At 43.2% G+C, this 9625-nt stretch overlaps 1 protein-coding gene and 1 long non-coding RNA gene across 2 annotated transcripts in view; one reads left to right on the top strand and one right to left on the bottom strand.

Moving 5' to 3' along the window:
- Nucleotides 1–9391, bottom strand: part of SETD3 (SET domain containing 3, actin histidine methyltransferase) — a 65588-nt gene extending 56197 nt beyond the window's left edge. Inside the window, exon 1 of the mRNA XM_032690195.1 lies at nucleotides 9311–9391. The gene's annotated coding sequence lies outside the window, so the exon portion shown is untranslated. The remainder of the gene's footprint in view (nucleotides 1–9310) is intronic.
- LOC116787989 lies at nucleotides 8135–8893 on the top strand. Its single transcript, XR_004357505.1, has 2 exons — nucleotides 8135–8422; nucleotides 8688–8893. It is a non-coding gene; the product is annotated as an uncharacterized LOC116787989 (long non-coding RNA).
- Nucleotides 9392–9625: the final 234 nt, after the last annotated feature.

Consider the following 9625-nt stretch of genomic DNA (forward strand, 5'->3'; position numbering starts at 1 on the left):
AGCCTGAGTTTGTCTTGCCTCTGACCTCTCCAAACCGAGACTTCAATGTTGTTGTTTGTAAGTATCTGCATTCCTAGTTCCCTGGGGCTCTCTCGCTCCTGCACAACCAGCAAAGATAAACCACTTGCATCAGATTCCAGCAGTTAGGACTTCAACAGTCCCAGGCTTCTGGAGGCTCAGCACCTTTCATCTCATCTGAGATGTGCATGGCTTCCTGAGCTGCAGTAAGGAGCCACAGTTCAAACAGCAGCCTTAAGGACTCCTACCACAGCCAGAGCCCGTCTGCCTCACCAGGAACACCACCATGTCTTCTGCAGTAAAGGACCACAAACTGGACATTGCATTAACCAACAAGTCACATCTGCAAGATGAAATTTATATCCATCAGCCCAAAATGAAAATTTGTTCCTACCAAATATCATCTCAAGAACAAGGGGAAAAGCAGCAGCATGACTCCTGACAAGACTGGCTGTTAGTGTTATTACGATTCCCAGTTCTTGTAGCTGAGTTTCCTGCTTCCACAGATAGAACCATTATCTACTAGTCTGACAAATTTGTAGATAGAGGTGACTTCCACTCAGACCAAGTAATTCTTCCTTAAAGAGGACAAAGGACAGAACTGAATACAAATATCATGACTATTGCAGCGAAGCTGCTCCTGACATCTTGCTGCAGGTGATGACTGGTAAATCTCTATCCAGAGAAAAATGCACTCTGGGAGCAACAGTACTTTCCAAAACTAGACTGCTCATGTCCTATGCCTTAGGCCAACGTGTCACATACTGTCAGGACAGAAGTCTGCAGAAATGCGCTCAAACCAGTTTTTTGTTATTAACCTGATCTGCCATTTGAGAGTTTTCTGGAAAAGATACAACTTTATCTTTACAGAAGGTAAAATGTTCCTCAAAGTTGCACAGAATTTTGCTTTCTTGGGAGTGCAACAGTAAAACCCTGGTAAAACAAATAGAAGTGGCATCACTGCATTACCTTCCCACTTTCAAACTCTGCATATGCCATACTTTTAAGTCCACAATCACTGTTTACTAGAGTTTGCAAAGTTTTTGGCTGTTCATATCATTATATGAAATTCTACCCATACATCCAAACCACTTGCAGAGACCAACACCAAGATATTACAAAACAGTGATTTTGCAGCAGTTATTGTATTAGTCTATTTCATTTTTGTCTTCTAAATGTCCAAACTTAAAGTGCAATGGGCCAGTTTTTCATATTCAGGCATGAATTCAAAGACTCAAGAAGCACAAGAAACAGGTTATACAGGTCAGGCATCCTACAGTGACAGAAGGAAATTACAACAGTATCTGTCATTGTCTTGAAAGCAGGAATTCTATTTTCTAATAGAGCATTGACAAATGCAAAAATTGTAATTTCATGAGCCCTTACAGAGCTCACTATTATTCCAAAGCATCAGCTGAGAGCAAAGTGAGAAATAACTTCTTGAATGCTGACTTTTGGAAAAAGGGGCAGAGAACAGATACAATCTGAATCTGACAACCACATGAAAATCCAACAGTCATTTTCTGTGACTGTTTTACAGTTTTATCAGTGTACTCACTTTATCAGCACACAAAGATTCTCAAACTGGTCTGACAACATCCATTTTACTTGCTCCTGACTGACAGAATCAGGTGCAGCATACTCCAGAGGGAACAGATGCTTCTCTATTTTAAGGAGAGTTAACATATTAATATGCTATCAATGCAACTCTGCTTAGCAAAGGGGAAGATGAAACATTGTAGGTAGTCATCCAAAGTAGCCAACCATTTCTTTCTTCACCAGCCAACTCTTACTACTTTCTGCAAGTCTAAAAATACTATTCCAGTACGCAAAGTTTCTTGAGCAAAGACATTCACCCAAACACAGCTCAGCTTCCTGCTGAGTTCCACTTCATTTGAAAAAGGCAGTTTCCAAAGAAAAGATTATCCCGTTGCAAGATCACTGATACACATACGACAGCCTCCAAACATTAAGACATAGCAGGAATATCCAAACCCAGCCAGTGTTACCCTCCACAGTGAGCAGAAGTAGTTATAAAAGGGCTGGAGGATTACAGAGGTTATCAATGGAGAGCCACAAGACTGTTGAAATTAATCATTCACCATGAATCCTAGCAGCTCTAACCAAGCCACCGGGAAGCTCACAGACCACCCAGATGCCACGGTCTGTACAAGGCAGTGGAGTATTGACTCTGAAGGTTGTGAGCCTATTTCGAAAAGTCAGCTTTGTTGTTTGTAAAAACCTAAAATCTGGACAAATGAGTCACAGGCTTTTAGATACAGGCCCGTAGCTATTTCTTAATAACATTTCAACAAGAAAGAAACTATGCAGATGCATTAAAGACATGCTTTCGAGTCAAGCGTCCAATTGGCAAAACTGAATAAATAAACCTGCAAATATCTGCAGGGCACCAGCAAAGACTGGAAGATCTGAAAATGTTATTGCTAGTTCTGAAGAATTAAGAAAACCAACTTTATGAATATTGGTATCAACCTCTATCCCACTCTCAATAGTCAATGGAAGAGCATATTGGCGACAATTCATTATAGCCCAGTGAAAGTCTGGAAAAGCAAAAACAGAAAAAGGTGTGGTGACTATCAAAGCAGTAAAACAGAAGCATTTTGACATAAATCCTGAAATGCTGTCTATACAGGTATCAAAAACATAACAATCATCTATATGCCTAAACACTTTTATCTTCGGATGATAGTTTTCAAAATGATAAATCATATTCTGTTGTATTTAGGGGAGAAAAAGTAACATCAGATGCTCCAACAAATCTTATACAGCTTCCTGGAACCAGAGATTTGATGCAAGAGAATAACTTGGTATTTGTTCATTCAGGTATCTGTTCATTGTTTCACAAAATATGCTCTAGTGGTTTACTACTTTCACCTCTTCTAAGAGTACATAATTGAAAACTGAAAGATGGAAAGAAAGCTATTCTGCTACTACTCCACCATTTTTAACATCTTAAGAGGCAAGATTTAAATGATCACTTCCTCAGGAAATGATCTCAGGAATGCTCCTATGTGCAGGATGTTAAGTGAAGATGGCCAGAGGTCTACACGAATGGACAAGATACTCCCGACAAAACTCAAACAAACAAACAAACAGAACGGGTGGAAGCAGGGCCAGGTTACTCAGGAGAAATCAAGACACTCTGAGCATGCAGGGTTGGGGACAGGAAAGCTAAAGCCCATTTGGAGTTGAATCTGGCAAGGGACATAAAGTACAAAAAAGACAGTAAGAACAGCTTCTACAGGTGCATCAGGAGCTAAAGGAAGACTAGGCAAGGTGTGAGCCTGCTGTTGAATGGGGCCAGGGGACCTGGTGACAAAGGAGACAGAAAAAAGACTTTGGTATTCTGTTTTCTTCAATAAGACCTGCCTTCAGGAACCCCAGGCCCTGAGACCTGGTGTAAGGAAGACTTATCCTCAGTGAAAAAGGGTCAGGAAAATAAACATTTAAACAAACTTTAAAAGAAAACCCTCACATTGAAAAGGACCACTGGAGACTGACTTGTTCAAACCATGGAGACTCAGTCACCAGCCAGGGTTTAACTAAAAAAGTGTTCCCTGATGCTCAGAGGGAACATCCTCTGTTTCAGTCACCTCTTGTCACTGGGCAGCCCTGAGAAAAGCCTGGTTCTGCCTTCCCTGCAGTCTCCTTATCGGGTATTTATACACACTGAGAAGACCCTGCTGAGCTTCTTTATTCTCGGTTGAACAGTCTCAGCTCCCTCAGCCTTTCTTCATATGAGCAAAGTCCCTTAACCATTTTGGTGGCCCTCTACAGTAACTCCACCTCTCTCACACTGGGAAGCTCAGAACTGGACACTGCACTCCAGATGAGGCCTCACCAGTGCTGAGTGGAAGGAAGGTGTTAAAGCAAGTAAACTTCGAAGCCATTCCCGTACAAACGAAGGGCAGGGTGACTGGAAATAGTCAGCATGGATTTATGAAGGGGAAGTCGTGCCTGACCAACACTGTAACCTTGATGGGAGAGCAATGGATGCTGTTCACCTCCACATTAGTAAGGCCTTTGACAAGGCCTTGACATCTACCATCACATCATCATGGCTTGGCTTCGCGAACGAAGATTTGGGAAGGCACTATCCACTTTTGCTACGTGTCTGTAGCAAAAGTGGATAGTGCCTACCATCACATACTCATAGACAATCTGATGAATTACCAACTGAATAAGTGGACAGTGAGGTGGACTGAAAACTGCCAGCACTGCTGGGTTCAAGAGGTTGTGGTGAATGGCACAAAGTTCAGCCAGAGGCCAGTCACACAGGCATTAATACTGGGACTAACACTGATTATCACCCTCACAGATGACCTGAACAGGGGGACAAAGTATACACACAGATTCACAAATTATATAATTGCAGACACTAAGACACTGTTTACTTGCATTACCTAGAGGCAAACCTGTAAAACCAGATCTTTCAGAAGTCCTTGTCAGAAATATTTTAATGCAAAAGTTTTTAAATGCAAAAGCGTCTTCTCTCAGTTCCTGAAGTTATTATGTGGCTACATCCATAAACTCTGTCATCAGGTAAAGATAACTAAGTACCTCCAAGAGTGGCCATAAAGACAATTAATTGAACTCCCAGAGGACCTGGCGCAGTCAGGAAACAACCTCATGCTTGGTTGGCACCAAACCCTCCCCACAAAGTAACTCATATTCCCTTAACTTACCATCAGAATGGGCACACTGAGAAAGACTCGGCATATGGAAGGTTCCATGGAACCATCAACACAGGTTCCATGGAAGTAGAAACCCACACATCACATCCTCTGCCTACTCTACTAAAACACTACATGAAAACTTTGGGCAGTGGTGCCATAAAGCATTCAAGGCAAAGCAAGATTCTGCTACATTTATTAACTAAGAAATACAGGGAGCATTTGCAATGTAAGAGACTTAGTTTTACTGAAATAATTCCATCACTATTTTTGATGTCCTAAAATATATACAAGCATATAAAAAGCACAACCTACAAACTGATCTGCATGCAAAAAGCTAGAATCAGACTGCTGACACAAGAGCCCCAGAGATGGACTCCTCTCCTTTCAGTACAGGTTATCACACTCTTAACAGAAACAATGAAAAAGGAACTAAATAGAACTGATAGAGTTTACAGTCCATCTTCAGTTACAAAAACAATTTTGGCCTATATTAAAACACTGGCAGAAAACCCTGGTGTTCAAGCACTGCTGTTCAGGCACTTCCAGAACAGGTCAGCCAATTCAATCAGAGATATTGGGAATATATCCAAGAATAAAATAAGCCAGGAAGTAGATACTTTTCTATCATCCCCCAATATATAGCAGCCTTTAGCATCAGGCTCAACAAATCCTCTTGAAAAGTAAAAATCCTTCTCTCAAATTAGAAGTTATACTGTATTTTGATACTTAATAGGACATTAGCAGCTACATTCTCAGAAACATGCCTTTTCCTTTATTTCTGCCTTGTGTTTTACTTACATCTGGCCAATTTCAGGGCATGCAAACACCTGTTTGCATGTACTCACTGGAGATAAAACTGATCTCAAGCAGTCATTCCCATCTCTGCATGCTTCGGCCCAGGCTAGAAATACAGGTGGAATTCTCTCTGAAGTGACAAGTCTGGGATCTGTTACCAGGCCAGAGCAGTAGAATTGAAATGCAAGACTACAGCCCTAATTCTTCCTTATTTCAAAGAAAGAAAAAGCATTAGCGGACTTGTTGAACAGTATGGGAAGTGGTAAAGGACAGACAGGGGTACATGGAGCAACTGGAATAAGTCCTTTGGTAGAAGAGATGCAAGCAAGAGCCAATGTAGGGCAGAGCAGCTAAAAACAGAAAAAGGGAGCAGAGAAGGTTACAGTAGAGGAAGGGCAAGAGCAAAAATGCAAAGCAATGCTAAAACACACTTGGGCATGAACTTGCTTCTTAATTACTACAAACAAGCCTCTTCAAAGTCTACCTCCAAATACACAAGACTAAGGCCAGACAACACTAACAGGGCATTTTTATGGAGCAATGAATTCCTGCTGTACTTTCAGATTTGAGAGATCCTTTCTTACATTTCACACTTAGTAGTCTAGGTTAAAACATTATTAGACATATAAAACCAAACCTAGAAAACTGAAGTGTCTCTAAGTTAGCTGGTAAAGGATGGCCAGAGTCAAACTGTTTGCTATAACAAGCTGTACCACCACAGGTTTGCCAACATGAGCACAAGCCTAAAGCATATGGAAAAGAGAAGAGACTGAACCACTGCTGTATACACTGCATACATCTCTCCTGCAAAGAACAAACTTTGCTAATCTCATTTTCATTTTAGGTTAAGGAAAGAATGATGGTAGATAAATATTGCTGTGTTATTGAGACGAAGCCAAACCTACCAAATAACATCAAAAGAAGTTATTAAAATTAGCTAAATGTTTATTTGGTGCACTTAAAAAAAGCACCAACTCCAAAAAAATATAGCTAATTGCTGGGAAACAAATTCCAGAAGACCTACTCTTATAATTAGAATAAAAAAAAAAAACCATGTCTTGACAATATTCTTATTTGGGATGCTCGAGATACTCCTAATCTGCCAAAAAAATTAAGTAGTCATTTTGACATTATTTCCCCCCACCCATTTGAACCTAGTTAGATACTAAATACAAGACTGCCTCATGAATTAAATACAAACTTCTGGTAAGAAATTATTAATTTGAAGGTAACACAAAATGCTGAAGGGCAAAGAAAAATGGCCACATCCAAGAGAACAGCTCAAAGAAATGTATTTCTTAAATCACTTTTATCAGCTTGCTAATTCTGAACTATTATATTATTTACTACAGGATTGTCCCTAAGTCTCTTCACCTTCCATGAAAGCTCTCTTAGGCACAAAGGGTACTTCTTACTATAAACACCTCATTGATCTTCTAAGGGAAGATAGTTTACTAACTGCTCCACAGGAAACAAGCTCTTTCTTAATGATTAATAACTCCCCTGTCTCTTTCTTGAGCCAGCTCCTCAGACAGCTATTTGACCAGGAAAGAAAAAAATATTTACTCTTTGCAGAAAAGAAGCTGTTAAACTCTACCACTTTGCCAAACAACTTTCATAACTTAATTTCTTTGCTTTTGTTCCTCTGGAAGACTCCCATAAACTTTTTTTCTCTTAATTCCTTCTGAGCAGAATTAAAACCCCTTCTGTACTGTTTTTATTTACATGTTCCTAAATATGTTCTTCATTTAGGAAATATTAACCTCTCTGTATAAAATATAACTCCTCATTGAGAAGAAAGCAAAGACACACTGACTTCAGCCACCAGCATGGTCAGATTTAACAGAATCCCCCAGGCCTCCAAAAGCTCTCAGTGCTTAAGCCACAGGCATCGTGAGGTCTCCTTTAAAAAGCACTATGACAGTCTGAAAAGATACAGATCACCCAAGATCTCCAGTACCCTTAAAGTGCCTCTTTCTTTTTCAAAGAGCAACCCCTAGAACGCTGAAACCACCCAATTCATCAGTTGAGCTACATGATCAGCACAACTATTATGCATTACAGAGATATAGTAGACATGTCTACATGGATTATATTTATAAAAATATCATCCAGATGTACATTTCTGCATGCAGAGAGGCATTATATGGTTTACTTTTAATTTATGTACCATACCAAAATCGGAAGTCTACTGCATCTGACTTCAACTAGAGACCAGGCCATCTCTAGGAACAGTGACATCCAGATTACAAATGATTCCAGAGTTTGTGGCATTTCTTCCTCCAAAACCCTAAATCTCTTTCTTGGCACACCACGCCAAGAATGTATTTTCAACTGTGCTCCAATATATACTTCAATCCAGCCTGCTAAACATAACTGTAAACTTTATTAAAGCACAAGCTGGCACGCTTGAATCTCTACCATATTAAATTACTTAATTGAGCAAACATATCAGGAAACACCCCCGCCTTCATGCTCATCACGCCTTTCCCTCTAACAACTTGCACGCTGGCTTACTATTTTATACCAGGAACCTGAGAGCGGACACACAGAATGCCGCAGCTGTTTACTCACCTACAAAATACTTACATTTCACTGTTGTGAGTTACGAGCCCACAACAACTGAGAGCAAAAAACACTTGTGAGACATTGAGCTAACATTTGTAGCAATTGTCACAGAATAAAGCTGTCAATTGAAGAGACAGGTGCTTGCTTACATTACATGCACTTAGAACGGTCAAAGACAATTCGCTTTCTACTTGATCTCATGAGCAAGCTTAGGTCCCATGGACAAGTCCACCCAGAAGAGCAGACACCACACTTGGGGGAAGAGCAGCATTCAACTAAGCTGTGAGAGACAACTTCCAAAAGGAAGAACAGAGCTTATCCTGATGGCTGAACATCCGCTTATGGTAAAAAATCATACAACAAATTCAAAATTTAGGAAGTTGCTAAGAACTAAAGGCAAGGCAAAGCCTCAGCTTAAGCAACTCTAACCAAGTGCTGCTGCGTAAGAAGGAAGAGGAAGGAGGGTTCCTGAGATGGGCCATCTCAGCAGCTCTTGTGGCAATAGGGGAAGCCTAGAACACCGAGGCTGCTTTAGGAGTAACGCCCCTGCAGGATGAACAGTTTAGATGGTTTACTGTAATTTTAAACCCCACCTTTTTTCCTCCAAAGGCTTAACCCCATACTAAAGCAGGCTGCAGACGGGGCGAGAAAGGAAAGGAACCAGAGCACTCCTCTCCAGCCAGAGGAGCCATACACTGAGTCAGACCCCAGCGCTGCAAGCACGGGAGCCTCTCCGGGAAGCTGGACTAGGAGTAGGGATCATTCAAAACGTGTCACACACCAAAAAAAAAAAGAAAGAAAAAAAAAAAGAATTACATCACGGGGAAAGCAGCTTTAAGCCATTTGTTTTACTCTGGTTTCTGATCAGCCTCCGGGAGGGGCGGGGGGATGGGGCCAGGGAAGCGCCAGTGCCGCCGCCTCGTTCACTTTAACCCCGCGGAGGCCGGGCTGGAACGCGCCGGGGGCCCCTCAGCCCCTCGGGCCGGGCGGGGGGGAACGCCACGGCGAGCGGGGCCGGGACTGCGCTGCGGGGCCACGGGGAAGGCGAGGAGGCCCGGCCTGACCCCAGCCCTGCCCCGCGGGGGAAGGCGGGGGCGGCGGGAGGGGGTGTCCGGGAAGAGCAGCGCCTCCCGCGGGGTGAGGTCGCGCCGGGCGGGCTGAGGGGAAGGGCGCGGGCCCAGGCGGGGCTCTGGGCTCGGGCAGGACAGGGGGCCCGGCCGGCCCGGCCTTACCTCCCTCCCTGCGGCGGGCGCTCCCGCGGGGCCGAGGCGGCGGCGCGGCCCGAGGAGGCTCAGCCCGAGCCCCGCCGGACGCGCCGCCCGCGCTGGGAGGGGAGGGGCGGCCCAGGCCCCGCCCTGCCCCACGCTACCATTGGCGGCACCTCCCCCTCCAGCACCCGCAGGGACCAATCCGCGACGAGCACCGCACCGGCAGCCTTTTGAAAGGGCACGGCATTTAAACCCGCCTCGACATTTCTATTGGCTGATGCAGCTGGCAATCTTCCCCTTCCGGATCGCTGATTGGTCTACCTTGAGATTACGTCACGC

The sequence above is a fragment of the Chiroxiphia lanceolata genome, chromosome 6 (assembly GCF_009829145.1).
Source record: "Chiroxiphia lanceolata isolate bChiLan1 chromosome 6, bChiLan1.pri, whole genome shotgun sequence".
NCBI classification, from domain to species: domain Eukaryota; kingdom Metazoa; phylum Chordata; class Aves; order Passeriformes; family Pipridae; genus Chiroxiphia; species Chiroxiphia lanceolata.